Raw genomic sequence first — 12,355 nt, forward strand, 5'->3', positions numbered from 1 at the left:
CTTGGATGCTATGCAAATATCAGCCAGCTATTAGCGTTAATTGCTAAACAATTTTTCCAAAAATTAGAGTTAGCATAAAGCTCAATGTCTGTGGTTGTTGCTCATTACTGCTGTGAGGAAAACAGTTACTAATACAGAACTAGTTGGGCTCAAATTGTAAATACAATTAAAACACTGCATTTACCTAGCCAGAACAGTAACTGTATTTTATGGAGATTGGGTTTAATGCAAAAAACCACATTTCTGTACATTTTTGCATGCACCAACAAGACAGGCATATCTAAAGAGACCCTTGTGTGCACAGTAACCATGATCATTGCAATTCATCTCACAAAACACAAAAATTTTGCAGGTGCATCTCCAAAGTCATTGCTTAAACCATTCAGATGAAACACAACTGTGTAACAAAGTTAAACAAAGCTATGGAAAAGCCAGGGAGGAAAGAAACATCTTGAGGGTTTGGCATTATTCTTATTAGTGATGGCTGAATTCATTTCACTTCATTTCCAATGTAGTCAGATATTCAAATAAAACTTGAACACCATCTGTTTGCTATGATCCAGAGACAACACAGATTGGAGACCAGAAATCATGGTGATGGCAACAGTTATACACAGATTTTGCCTATACAATCAGTCTGTATCAGACCATGCTTGGGATCTGCAAGAAATCCTGTTGTCTACTCATAACACAGGAAAAAACTTTCCTCTAAATGCAAAAACATTTACAACTGAATCAGCATTGGTTTGGTGGAAAGAATATATTGACAAGGAAACATATTTACAAGAAAGTTTTGCAACTGTAATCAATTCCTCCATGAAATGAGTCCATCCTCAGGTCTCTGGACCAGCAAGGCAGGAAGCACTGGCTTTACAGCAGCTGGTGAGAAATACTTCGTAAAATGTTTGCATGTCAACCTGTACTATAATTACACAGATCATTAGTTTACTCACTAAGATCTCCAGTGTCTTTATCATGAAATAAGAAGAGTGTTGTTCCTTGCATTTGTGAAGCCCTCAGGAAGCAAGACACCTGCAAAAGTTTTTTTTTTTTTTAACAGGTTGGCAAATCCTTAAAGAACTTAAAAAACATTTAAAACCTCCATATTCAGGAACTCCACTTAAGTAAATCAACTGAACAAAATAGCTAATAAAAGTACAAAAATCTAAAGCAAACTTAAGTGTGATAACTGAGTTTAATGATGTTATATGGTGCAGCTCATCACAACAAATCACAACTGAAATTTTGCTCCACAGTATTATTGAAGGCAGGTTTCACTCCACCTAACTCAGACAATTGGAATGAGATGCAAGTTTTCATCCAGTACGGAAAAATCTGTGGGAAACAGGAGGGCTGAGGAAGTCTATCCATAACTAACTCAATTTGGGGGTACAGTTATGGCGCAAGTATGTGCACTAATACTTCATTTTCCTTCTCTCAAACATTGGCGCTCCTAATTTTGTAACCAAGACTTGCACATTTCCCTGAACATGAATAAATCTGTGCAAGTCTTTGCTCTGACATTTGCTCAGCATTCAGACCTAATTCTATCCCAGCCAAAACCAGCACAACCAGGCACACAAGGTGCCCCCATCCCATGTCCTGCCATCAGCAACACAAGTCAGGGGACACACAGATGGGCTCCTGCCAGCTCCCGGTCCCCCTCAGGCATTTCAGGATAGCAGCGTGTGTCCTGCCAAGCTACAAGGGTCAGGCTAGGAGGTGCCATCACCAGCTGCCTGGTCACAGAAGAGAAATCCCCTCCAGGAAGCATTAACTAACCCCTGCCCAGTAAAAGGCAGGTGCTAAACAGAGACCCCAGGTTGTCACAAATGCACCCTTAGCACAATTTTACCACAATCCTCAAAAGCATATTCCCTCCTGCATGTAAGTAAGGCACAGGAGCCACTAGAACTCAGGGCCAGCCTTGGCCAGAGATCCCACTGCGAAGGCCAATAATCCCCAAACCTTGCAGAGTCAGCCAAGAAATTCAGCTTTATTCCAGCTCAGCCACTCAGGGCAAGAGGCTCACAACCTCATGGAGGCTTTAAATCCTTCCCAGGGTCAAAAAAAATCAGCCCTGGCCTCAAAATTTTGTGGCATGGCAAGTCAAACTTCAGAGCGCAAAGCAGAGGGAAGAGAGCATTTTTTGGCATCATCTTTTCTGCACAGCCTCCTTAGAGGCTGTGTTTGCTGGTGCCCGTCAGCGTTTGCACCGTACCTCTGTTACATGTGGAAATCACTGTGTAAGTAGAGCTGACCACGCACCACTGTCAGGCAGGCGTCATAGCACCAGCACAGTCTGCAGAAAGCAAAACAGCTCAAAAGAGACAAAACTCATACAACTAAGGTTTTAGAAAATGCTGGTTATAGTACACTTGAGAAACATTTTGTAGCCAAGTAATTAAAGCCTATAACACAACACATACCCACAAAGGCAAGATTACAGAGGTGACCTGGATTTTTTACATTTCCTTTTGCACACTTGGCCACAAGCCTGAAGCTCCCAGTGTCACTCCTACGGGAAGCCTCACATGCATGGGTGATGCGAGTGGGTTACAGTAACAGCCAGGCTATAAGTTACACATTCAGGAGATGGGTCTACATGGCATGAGCATTTGATAAAGCAGGATAAAGTTTTTATTAGCATACTTTTACAACTATTCCTCTCAAAAGTAAAAGTATTAGACTAAAGAAGGTTCAGGAAGAAAATACAACAGATTTGCAGATGACAGCTTGTTTGTCGATCGTGGCAGGGGCAGAATTGCATCTGTTTGAGGATTTTGCAAGTAGAAACTACCTGGCAACTGCTTGGAATTGGGGAAAAAAAAGGCATAATCCTAAAGGAAAAAAGTCACTGAGAGAAGATTAAGTAAACAAGAGCACATAGCTAACATGATACACTGGATAGCACTGCCCTGAGTTTGTTTATACATGCCTGTACACCCACAATCATTTCAGTAACTTGAAAACAGGGGACCCAATTAAAAAACATTTAATAGAGTTGGGTTTTTTTTCAGAACTGGGGTGTAACCTCTGAAGCCAAAGGCAGAGGGATAGAATATCACCCATCCTAGGAATAATATACTGGGAGTTGTTGATAAGGATCAGTTCAGTGACGCAAAGTTAAAAATCAGAGTGCACCATGGAGAAACTCCTGGTTTTCCTCTAGATGCTCTTTACACCCACTATACAAAGAGTTACAAATAACTTAAAGGTTAAATTGGGGGGGGTTGGATGCTCTTAGGACAGGGCAATGCCTGAAGAAAAGCTCAAGGCCAAACACACAAAATTAAATGAAATAAATCAAAGGTTGAAGTTGAATCACTGAATTATCAGCTATGGAGCAAATGCCTGTCACTGTGAGCTAAAGAATTCCCCCTTCCTCTACTACTTTGACTTCTGCAGCTGCTATTACCCTATTAAAAATTGTACATGTTCTTCTACACATCTCTGGTCCCAAAACACAGTTGACTGTACTTAGTTTTAAATGGTAGTCATACTCTTATGACTATTAACATATATCACTGTTCTCTTACTACTTTTACTAACAGTGCTGGCATTTTTCATGCTAGTTGCAACTTGTGTAAGTAACCATATGAATTAAACACCACATACCTAATTCTTTTACTAACCTTTCTTTCAACAATGCAGCACCATGCAAGTATAAGTATAGTAAGTGTTGATGTGATTTATAACTGGGTCTGGACTATATGTCATATTTTTATCTGCCTTAGAAACTTTTAATTGTCTTTTCATCCTTCATTTTATAGGAATATGTGCTATCTCCTCTGATCAGGAGGACTTATATCAAGGTATAGCTCTTATTACATGTCCCAAAAGATAACAGATTTTTTTTCTCCTAAGCAAAAAACCAAAAATTAATGTAAACATTTAGGGACTCCAAGGAGCCATTTTGAAAAAAAGTTTATTTTCAGTCTATCATATTTGTGTTTGTGGCAAAATTTGAAAGCTCCATACAAAGGGTTTGACTCCACCCTGCCAAAATCAATGACATTTGTCACAGCAACAGGATGGAGCCAACGCACTGGAAATAGATCAAGGACATGGCACAGGTTGACAAACTGCTCGATCATTAGCTCTTAATTTAAGCTTAGACCTCCTTTATAAGGCAAGTGGGTGAGAACAGCAAACAAAACCCATATCAATCATCACATCCGCACAGTTCCCAACTCCTATTTATAGTTTTACTTTGAAATTAAAAAGAGAAAAATGCAAACCATCATGCCAAAGGGGAAAGAGAGAACGGATAAAATCCATAGGACTACAAGCTCTAAGGCTGTTGCTTTATTTCAAGCATGTCATCCACTACACTCAACCACTGCTGCAATTTCAGATTTTGTCAATATCCAACTTGTACCAAAGTTTAAAACTTTTTCCTTGAATTTCATACAGAACAAAAATAAAAATGCTTTTTGAAATTAAAATGCCAAGTTAAAAGAAAGCATGTCCAACATGAAAGCCTAAGTAATCATTAAATAGCTATTTCAAAGTGTCACATCCACAGCTAAATCATCATGACTAGCTTTTCAACAAAAGGAATTGAAAAGTTCCAAATTTACCTTTTTGATTATTTTCATGCCATCACCTGACACAACACAGATCAATCGCTTTGCCTTCAAATCACTCATCTTCACCCCATGCTCCATTCATCAATCCTTATTGCTGCCTTCATTTCATCATCTTAATTACCACCTCTCACTCATCCATTCAGCACACTAATCCCCAACACAAAGCCTTACACCATTATCTTGCCCAAAAATGGGCAACAACCCCACAAGATGCTGCAGGACAGGGGCAGACCCTGAATCCACAGTCACACTCCCAAGCGGAGCAGTGACCAAAGTGATTTTAATCAGGCAAATGCATCCTCATACAACACCAAGAGAGAGCTCACATTTCTCCCTAACAGAAATAGGAAAGCAGCAAAGGAAGTACATCAGGTCTTAAAGTTATAGTTCCTTTAAAATTTGTCAAAGATTTAAGGCAACAGTGAGTGCAGTCCCACTAGCTCATGGGTTACGACAGAAAAAAAAACATCACAGACAATAACTGATTTTGGTTTTTAAAATGCGTATAAAATAAGAATATGCATTTTTTTGCATTACATGCTAGATCAGACATCTACTTGCCCATCAAACAAAGGTCTTGTCTTTGTTTGAGAAACCACCTTCCTGAAAGGATGCCCACCCTCAGTCTGCCACTGCCATTTGCTCAGTTTTCAGCCCCGGGCAAGTAATTCAGGGCTTCAGATTATTTCAGACCTATTTGTATTCCTTGGTATTTATCATTATTACTATCATAATCATTTAAAATTAGACCTTTGGCTCTTCACAGCCAAAAGTCTGCATGGCCTCATAGGTTGGTACAGAGAAGAGTACAAAACATTTTAACTTAGGCACCCAAAACTGAATTGACAGTAAACAAGCACACACATTTGGAAGCTTTGTGCATTACATATGGCATTCATGTTTCTTTTTAAACTAACTGAAGATACAAGTCACAAAATCTGTTTGTACTGTTAGAAGTGGTGCTAATTCAGTTTTCAGAACAGGTATCTAAAAATCATCCCATACAGCCAGAGTGCTTTTGTGTTTATTTTTGTTAAACTCTCTCTGTTTTGTTAAGAATTGAGCATTCAATGCTCAGAGTTCACATAAATGCTTGAAAAGGCTTAAAATCACACCTCTAGGTCCTTCTTTTTAAACCATGGACTTCGTGGCTCTTCAGCCATTCTTCGCTCCCATTGCACACACAAAGGGGAAAGCATTGTCTCTTGTAAACTTTGTAAAATTCATCATTTGTGTAGATTTTCCCCTTCACACCAAGTAAAATTTTTTGGACTTGGCAGTGCTAGGTTAACAGATGGACTTGGTGATCTTAAAGATCTTTTCCAACCTAAATGATTCATCGTCCCTGTAAGTTAAAAATTGCCCCTGAAGATTTTGTTCAATGGCACCAAAAAAGCAAGCTGGAGATTTATCTCAAGGATTAGAGAGCTATGAAGTAATATGTAACGAAAAATAAACTGTTGTTTCCTATTATTCCACAAATATTCAGTCTAACTCCTGAAGTTTCCAAGCAAGCTGTGGAGGAGTTGTGTGGGCAGAAGCTGCACTCTGCGGGCATCGCCATAAAACAGCGGGAACCCAGCCTGGACTGCAACAGGGAACGCATCTTCCTTGATCAGCTAACCAGTGCCATCGTATGGCGGAAAATTAAATAGAAAAAGATGAACTAAACTCATTGTAGGGTTTTCCTCTGTCCAGGGAGCTTGCTGCAAATGTGGGCAGGGTAGCCTCAATTTCTTCACTACAGAAAGGTCAGGGCATGATGAAGATCCCCCCGAAAGGGTCTTCCAAAAAGACTCCAGCAAAGACATGTAGCATAAGGGATAGTCTTCAGGATGAAAATGTGATGTTTCACACTACTCTGGAGGAAACACATCATTATCTGGTGAACTGTTTAAAAGTAGTAACTCTCATTGTAGTTGCTCATGCTCCTAATTTTCAGGTGAAGCCAAAGATGATCACATGACACATCTGAAGGAAAGAGAAACTTTGTCAGAAGAGGTAACTTTTAAAGCCTTTTACTGAGCTCTGCAAGGCATCCTCTCAGCCAGGGTTTGGGATAACAAAGTAGCTTCCAAGTATGAACAGTAGCACTGCCCAAGACCTACAGGGCCACATCTGCGCTGCTTTGGTAGGTGCTCTCTATTCCTGCTTGCAGGGAGTTCTTTAAGAAAAGGCTCTTTCCCTCAATATTGTTTCTCCAACCTCATCAGCTAAAGGGGACCACTCTCCCACACTCACACCTAGGGTAGTCACCCAGCTTTTACAAGTTACATTTATTAATTTCCCCCCACTTAATAACATTTCTCCTTTTTCCAGCCCAAATGCCCTCATTTATGACAACACAACAAATGAGGAACAACCGTTTCAGGTCCATCTACTCATTCCTTTCCTCTGTCCAACCCCATGAACATCCCCCGGCTCCCCAGCACAAGCCTCAGCCCCAGCTCAATGCTCATCTCCAAAACATATCTACCACTTCAAAAAAGGCATTTATTTCAAAGACACTATACAAATACTTAAAACAAATATTTGCAGGATCTCAAATGCTACAAACAGGCCTATGTATTTAGTAAGCAAATACACACATGTACAAAGACAACCCTCATATGCTACCACCACCTGTTCCAAACACTGATCTGAAATATTTCTGTTTCCAGGGGAGTTGGTGAAAGAGAAAGCAGCTCAAGAAAAAGTGGCATAAAATATGAAGGTAACTCCTTTGAGAGGACAGGCTTTGTTGAAGGAAATAATTTTCCTTTAAGCAGGGGATGGAAATACACATTAATACAATCTCGCAGCATGTGCAGATAATGATTTTAGGAGAACCTGGACTTGAAGCATCAGATTAAATGAATTGATGAGGCTTCAACTGCTAAAGGCCCCAAATTCACAACTCCCAGAAACCATTACAGTTCTACTTCAGTACTCAGCCAAGGATGTTAAAGATTCTGGAAAGAAGAATTACAAACCATGTCTTTATTTAAAAGTAATATAGAGGGCTTTTTATCAGTATATATAAACATTTCTATTAGCAGCAGACAGGCACCCCCCCATTATCTCACAGAACTGCACTTGTAAGCTCACATTAACATGTTTTAGTCAAAGCCTGTGCGCAGCTACAAAGTCCCTGCATCTGAATATACAAGTTTTCACTACAGACCCTCAGTTTTAAAGACCGCTCCCACCCCATGCATCTGCTGAGCCCCTTTTCATCTGCCAGAAGGCTGCAAAAGACCCAGCGGTCAATGTTTTTTCACATAAAGCGTATCTTAAAGCTGTCTTGTTGGAGACCCATCGCATCCTGTACACCAGCAAGATGCCTTCATTGAAAACAGGTTGCTGAACATAAGTCTGTTTTATTCCCAACTTAATACAACAGACAGGACGCAGGTGAGCCCTAGCAAACCTGGAGGAATTGCACTCCACTTGTTCAAGTGGAAAGCCTGTTTTTTCTTTGTTGTTTTGTCTGGTTTGGTTTTTACCAAAACTGGGGAAAAAATAGCAACAGTTTTCCTGACATTCTTCACTAATTTTAGATTTCACAGTAATAAAAATCATAAGTCAAATATCTTAGAACCTTATTACTCAAAAGTATGATAGGCTACATGCATCTATTACACTGTGGGTATGACAGACTGTATACAAACTTATAAGCTATACATATACACACAGTTTGATTACCACCATATCCAAATAGCTTTCCTAGGTGGGGGGGAAGTTTGCTCCAACAATCATTCAATCCTTTGCCTTACTTACACTTTATATGATCCTCAGGACTCACCCAAAAAAACCCACCCAGTTCAAAAATCATAGTACTGGCTTAGGACAAAAGCACATGCATCCACAACTGCTTCTTATGGGTTCAAGTACTCACTTAAAAGATGTATCTGGTTGTAGGCATCTCCAACTTACTCAGAAGGCCAACAATGCTTAGGAAAATCACAGGCTTAGAATTTAGTTGCCTGCATCCTCTGCTCAAATCTATCCTCCATTCCCATAAACAAGGCATACGCGTGCATACACAACACAGAGTACTACTGCATTGCACCTCCTACCTGCTCAGGGACCAGAGCAGTGTGTAGCCCACAGGTACTCAAGAAAAAAGAGAATGAAGACTGGTACTCTCCTAAAATAGGATGAGCCACAGGTGCCCCACCAAGATAATGCAAGCCAGGAGTCAGATGGGTGTGGCTGGATAGTTTGTTTGATGTAATCAGCCCACCTTCTTTTGCTCCAAAATCCCGCATTCAAATAAAAGATTACATCCACCTGCCACAGAAGGTTTGATTACTAAGTTCATCCAAATGAGTTTTCTGGAGAAAACAGGGAGATTTACTCAAGTAATCATTGCAGCGTCTGAAAGCTATCACAAGACATACGGCAGGAAATTAAAGTAGAGCTAATTGTGACGAGAATAGGGAGAGAAGACCAAGGAAAACAGAAAAGAAGCTGGTTTAAAATCATGCTATTTTAATTTAGACTCCTAAGGCTTCTTTGGAAAGTTAGGAGAATAGATAGATACGTATCCTGCTAAAACAAGTTTACCAGTTCAAAAAAAATTACTTGCTCAGGTGTGGGCTATGAAGAGGCTCCAAAGCCTATTTAATGCTGGTCCCAGGCACAGTTTGTAATTGCTTTCCATAGCTTGTAATGGAGTGGGCAGGTTAAGATATCCTACCTGGGCATGGTGGCATGGTTGGAGCACTGCTAGGAAACTTTACTGGAAGAGGAATAATTTCTTACTAGTATTGTCTTTTTCTGCAATAATGGCAAAAAAGGGGAAAAGAAATCACTGTAAATTACCATTGGGGTACTTTTTTAAGGTAAGCGCTATCTTTGTTATTTACGGTGAGTTGCTTTCATATGCCCAAGTTTGTGCAACAAGTCTTACTTGAAAAACAAATTTTAAAACATAAGTGCATAACTTCATGCCAAAGCTATTTAAGGAGCTCAAATTAATCTCATAATATAATGTATGAACTTAAACCTAGGAGAAAGTATAGCTGTAAGAAGCCATCTAGTGGAAAAAATGTAGGCAAAATGGTAGTTGCCTCTTGCCACAGAAGTTGGTTGTACACTTACCAGTTACTTAAAGTATGCACGTATCACTCTTTTACACATGTATGTGTTTTGGGTTTTTTAAAGGATTTTTTTTCTACCAAGGAGACAGTGCTGTAAATGAGGTATTTATTTAGCTGTAGGATGGGGAGCAGGCTATGGATAGAATTGGGTGATCAACTACAGATGTATTCTGGCCAAAATAAATAAGTGGCTTAAGACTAAGCGGACTGTAACTAATTCCCCCCACAGAACTTGAGAAACTTTAATGTAGATGAGTTTTCTGCTGCGATCCCACAAGTTGCACCAGTGCACCCAGTGGACTGGGAAGTATGGGGCATAGACAGGACAAAAGGGAGCTGCTTAAGCTGATGCTAAAAGCAATGCCTACTTTTAATAACTACCATGTGATAAATATTGGTAAGACTCGTACAGCATCAGAAGATGGAATAATGTTATTACAGATATTAAACATCTTTATTTCAATGTGGCAGAAGCTGCTAGAAAAGGCTCAAAAATTACTGCCAGTCTCCTGTAAGCTTGACTAATGATCCAAAGCATATTAAAACTATTGAAGTCAAGTAGATATATTTACTCAATACTTTCCACAGACACTTTTACATACACATCCAAGCTGTTTGGGTGTTTCAAAGAGCAGAAAGCACTTCAGTGTTTTTCTTAATGTAGCTCCTCTGAGTAAACATCTCCCAGGAGAAACTCACAGGCTTCGTATGACTTGGGAGACTTTGAAATGGCTATAGCAGATCTTTCTGAAGAAGTAATATAATATTCTTTAAGAAATGTGCATTTGTACACTACTATGGAGGCTACATTTTCAGGTACAGCAGACATCTCTATTCTGAAATCCTGTCTTACAAAAAAGAGGTACTAAGGATGGACTCTCAAAATTCCTGGAAAGCTCAAGCTTTTTATGCTAAATAGCTGCAGATACCATGCTGGTCTTGATTTTTTTATTGTTGTTGTTATTGTTTGGTTTGGAGTTGGTTTGGGTTTGGTTTTTAATTTCCAACTGATTTTTCTTGCTTTCAAATGGAATAACTTTGCCACAAAGCCATAGTCTGTGGAAGCAGAATGTACTGTGGCCGTTCTTCTGAACAGGGCAAGAAATGGGGTGAATGGTGGCAGTCATAGCTACTGAGCCTGAAATGTAGGAAAAGGGTCTGGTGGTGGTTGGGAGAGCTGTTCTGGGGGAACATGCCTCATGTTGCAGCATGATGGGGAACAACCTCCCCCACAGAAAGAGATTTTGACCTCTAGGCTCCCTCTCTGGGGCTTGCTGTGAGGGTTGCCTGGCTAACCCAACCTCAAGGCTACTGGGAGAGAAAAGCCTGCTTGGGTGATCTCTGATTTCTGGGTGGAGAAAGATTTCGGGAGGGGTTTTAGTCCTAGACATTGTTCCAAGGAGTATGTGTACAAATTTTAATTAGCATTTTCAGCATGCCCTCAGGACTTTGGATGGATACATTTTCAATAAAAAAAGCAAAGAGAAATCTATTTCCACATGTGCTGTCACCAGAGCTGAGATTAGCCCTTATTTATAGTTGCTGAACATCTGTGGGTAGGGCGTTCACAGCAGAGGTCCCTTGGCTCTGGAGCTTGTTATTTCTCTTGATGAGAAAGAGTCCAAATGTGCCGGTCTTCAGAGCATGGACCATCCACTTGCCACACTCAGTCTTGTTTTTGGGAAGACAATGGGAAATATAGTCAGTAAAGTGTGATTTCCCCAGGTGAGACCTGAAAGAGTGTTTGCGGAGGTTAATTTTAGAAAGTGATCTTGTCAGCGTGGTATCCTAAGTGCAGAGCGCGGTCTTGTATAGTATGAAAAGATCAAGCATCTGTGTTAAACGGGACTGGAAAAACACCTTTTTGGTACTTTTTTTGCCTACTGAAATGTTGGCGGGGTGGTTCATAAGCTGTAGTTTTGAAGTTTCAGTGCAAAACAGGTTTATTCCCGGTTTACTGGCATCTGTTGTGCATAAGCAGAAGTTTGGAAGAAAAACATGTCTCTTATCCTAATTCCAAACTAGATGGGGAAAATGTGAATGGGGAAATTGAAGTGACATGTGTTCTTTGGTGGCGTTATAATATTATATATCATTAAACTGGATATGGATCTGGGTACAAAAAAATACCAGAGGAAGTTCTAATCTTGCTGAATAAATGAATAATACTTTTCCTTTTTCATGAGGTTAAATGTGAATTTTGTTTGCTGCCTTGTATATTGAACTAAATATGAGTTCCTGTATCCTTTTTCTGTTACAGTGGTATGGCCATAACATGTTAGCCTGTGACAGTTATGAAGGCTTTTCATTTTGGTGAGTGTGGAAAAAGCTATCTAATAATTTTGGTTTAAGTCAAAAGATCTGTTTTCAATGCTCACTGCCGTTTGTGAACTGTTTAACTCTTCTAAAGCATGTTCAAATGGAAAAAATAACAAGGTTAATCATTATTTTTAAAAGCATCATCTGAAAAACATTTTTTCTATTTATTCTGGACTTTTTTACAACCATACATAATCTCAGCTACAGAATTCATTCTTTGGTACAAGTAATGTGGATGAATGGCTCTTTTTAAAGTTGAAGCATACATTTTGTATGGCTGCTTCTCAAAAGTTTGAGTTATGGCATTTCTCTAAGATGTCAGAATCCAAGTTATGACTGTATAATATTGCTGGTGATAAT

Source organism: Grus americana, chromosome 3, assembly GCF_028858705.1.
Source record: "Grus americana isolate bGruAme1 chromosome 3, bGruAme1.mat, whole genome shotgun sequence".
Taxonomy (NCBI): Eukaryota; Metazoa; Chordata; class Aves; order Gruiformes; family Gruidae; genus Grus; species Grus americana.